Source organism: Phascolarctos cinereus, unplaced genomic scaffold, assembly GCF_003287225.1.
Source record: "Phascolarctos cinereus isolate Bilbo 61053 unplaced genomic scaffold, phaCin_HiC Scaffold_7;HRSCAF=346, whole genome shotgun sequence".
In the NCBI taxonomy this organism is placed as follows: Eukaryota; Metazoa; Chordata; class Mammalia; order Diprotodontia; family Phascolarctidae; genus Phascolarctos; species Phascolarctos cinereus.
In genome coordinates this window covers 51,222,966-51,226,500 of record NW_027556180.1, presented here as the reverse complement: position 1 = coordinate 51,226,500, position 3,535 = coordinate 51,222,966, and the positions used below count along the sequence as shown (strand labels likewise).

The 3,535-nt window shown below is 40.8% G+C and overlaps 1 pseudogene; it reads right to left on the bottom strand.

The window, feature by feature from the left end:
• Positions 1–1,878: 1,878 nt before the first annotated feature.
• On the bottom strand, positions 1,879–3,123 carry LOC110203387 (phosphoglycerate kinase 1 pseudogene; annotated as a pseudogene).
• Positions 3,124–3,535: the final 412 nt, after the last annotated feature.

The window sequence follows — 3,535 nt, the reverse complement described above, 5'->3', positions numbered from 1 at the left end:
TTACTTGAAACTAAAAATCCTACTCTTAGAGCAAAAAAAAATGAATGTATAGTCAGAGTTTGAGATCATATTTAGAACTAGGCTTGACTTTATAGACCACCTAGCCCTATGTCCTCATTTTTCATATAAGAAAATCAAGGCACATATAGATTAAATAACATAATCAGGACTATGGACATAGAAAATAGTTGAGCCAGGATTTGAACCATAGTTCTGTCATGAAATATACTGGCATCTTTACACTGTATAGGTATGCTGGGTATAGCTCTAAACTTTTCCCAAGAGCCTATTGTTAAATTTCCAGTGTGGGTAGTCTTATCTCAGAAAATGACCAACACTATAAACAATGTGATTTAATGTTTTGTTGATATCGCCACCGGAAAAAATTCCAGTGATATGTCAAAAGGAATATATTTTTGACCTTATACTGTCCAAAACATTTTTTTAAAATCATTGAACCTAGCTTAAGGTATTATAGGGATACAAGCTCAATGAATCAACAGTGTGATATTGCAATGAAAACAAAAAGTAAAACAATTCCAGTCATCAAGACAAACAACTAGAGTTCAGATGTTTATATTTATTTATGGTGTTGTGATGATTGTTGTGATGATCTGGTATCCTTAAAGAGTACAATCTCCTTAAGAAATTCTCTAATAACTCAAAGATTGAACATAACAACACACAGAAGAAGTAAAGACATGTAAAAAGAGGAAGGATAGGGGGAGCTAGGTGGCACAGTGGATAGAGTACCAGCCCTGAAATCAGGAGGACCTGAGGAAAAATTAGACCACACAACACTTACTAGCTGTGTGATCCTGGGCAAGTCACTTAACCCAACTGCTTAACCAAAAAAAAAAAAAAAAAGGAGGTAGGATAACTCATTGAACTGCTCCATCAGTACATATATGTTGGATGGACAACACAGGTATTTCATGAACTGACATCAGAATTGTATTGGAAGAAGACAGGAAAATGGAATAATTTAGAGAGATTGTACCATGATTTCAAAAATTCTGAGATATTCCCCAAAATGACAACAACAATAACAACAAAATAATAATAAAGCTATTGTGTACACAGATATCCTTTTCTTAATGGTAAGTGGTTATAAGTCATGTAACAGCACAATATTATTTCTATACTAGAATGAAACTGTGATTGCATGGATGTGGGTTGTCCTTCTAATATAGAAATTGCAACCTGTCCACATTTGCCTATACTTTGTTATTCTTGTCTATGTCCCCTGTCCTCCCATAAATCCCTTATGGGCAGTCTCCTCCTAACATCTGAGTATACCAGTGGAACAAGAGGTTTGTTGATCCTTTCATCCTCTCCCTTTGTTGATTTATCTCTCTCAGGGCACCTCTTAGTCGTCTTTTCCAAAATCTTTTTTTTTTCTTTTTGAACTGGCACTTTTATGAAATGTTTATTTAGCAGGTCAACCTTTCACCCCCCCACCCCAAACTGGAGTTTCTTCTTGTTTCCATACTGTGTGTGGGTAATGACAGAAACAGCTGCTGACAAAGCTGAATAGAACAAACTCTTTCAAGAGAATATGGCAAACAGTTGTTTCAGCTTTTTTTTCTTTTTAAAATCAATACACACACGTGCACACACACACACACACACACACACACTATAGATCACAGCAATGGTCTAGACACACTAAATAAATTCAAGTGAGATCTGACAACAGACACACTCAGGAAACACAAATGTGAGTTGAGCTGCTTCTGGGGCTCTCATTGCCCCATCTTCTGGCCACTAGTTGAATCTTGAGGGATTGCCTAATGCCAAGGGAAGGGTCAGGAAACACTGCAGTAGTATGTTGCAAGGGCTGTGCGTAGGAACCAGCAGGCAGGAAAGTGGTGTCGATTAGACATTTCTCAGGGCAGTCAGCCCAGGGAGGAGTTTGCCCTCCAGCAGCTCTAGATTGTTACCCCCAGTGCTCACATGGCTGGCTTTGTCCTCCACCTTCCACTTGGCACAGCAAGTGGCAATATCCCCACCACCTATGATAGTGATGCAGCCCCTCCTGGTGGCATCCAGCATATTGTTCATTAGCTCTTTGGCTCCCTGAGGAAAGGGTTCCCATTCAAATACTCTAAAGGCTCTGTTCCACATAATCTGTTTGGCCTAGGCCACAGCTTCTGCATATTTCTTGATGCTCTCAGTAGTACAGTCTAAACCCATCCATTCAGCAGGGATGCCAGAGACCGATGTGGCTTGGCCAGTCTTGGCATTCTCATCAAATTTGTCCTCTGTGATGAAGTCAACAGGCAAAGTGATCTTAACACCATTCTTCTCAGCTTTGGCCATCAGGTCTTTGACAATCTTAGCCACCTCTTCAACAAAAACAGAAGTTCCATGTTGTTGAGCACCTTGAGGATGATGAAACCCATCTCACCACCAATGATCATCTCATTGATTTTATCTAGCATATTGCTGATGAACTGGAATTTGTCAGAAACTTTAGCTCCACCCAAGATGGCCAGGAAGGGCCTCTCTGGGCTCTCCAGGACTTTGGCAAAATAAGACAGCTTCTTTTTTAATGAGGAAACCACATGCCTTCTGGGGCAGAGTCACTCCCATCATGAAACTGTGGGCACAGTGAGCAGTACCAAAAGCATCATTTATATAGACATTCCCCAGCTTGGAGGCAGATACTTGAAAGGCTCGTACTTTGGCTGACTCAGCTTTGATCTTGTTCCCAGAAGCATCTTTGCCTTTTCCTTCTTCTTTTATATGCACACAAAGATTTTCTAGCAATGTGATGGAACCCTTAGGTGGGTTAGCATAAGGTTGCTCCACTTCTGGAGCCACGCAATACTTCAGGAATAGAACATCTTTGTCTAGCAGGGATTTGAGCTCCACAGCCACTAGCTCCAAGAAGTATTTGTCAGGCATGGGGATACCATCAGGTTGGCCTAAATGTGTCATCAGAACAAGAGACTTGGCTCCATTATCCAAACAATAACTGATGCTAGGAAGAGAAGCCTTGCTTCTTCTGTTGTTGGTTATCACTTTGTTCTTCGTAGTGACATTCAAATCCACCCTCATGATGACCCTTTTCACCCTCAGATCCACCTTGTCCAAGGTCAGTTTGCTGGAAAGAGACATGTTGGTGGTGAAGTGATCACAAGGCATCTGTGGCTGTGGCCATGACTGGAACTCAGGTTGCCGAAGTTAGGGACTGTGCTGCTCACTGGGATCAGTGCCTACTGCCTTATCTACAATCTTTAAAGTAAAAAAAGGTCATTCAAAGGTTGTTAGATAGATATGTGATCAATAGACAGCATCAGATTAGCAATAAAGTTCTACAAGTAAGAAATGGCATAACAGTTACTCAAGAAATTCACGAGCCATAAATGATGTGTGTGTGTGTGTGTGTGTGTGTGTGTGTGTGTGTGTGTGTGTGTGTGGTGGTAGTGGTAGGGGAGAGTAGGGGAGTGGTCCCCAAGCTACAATCTGATGTTTCTAGAGGGAGCTAGCAATGCAGAAACAGGTCATAGAAATTATTATTGGGTATTAA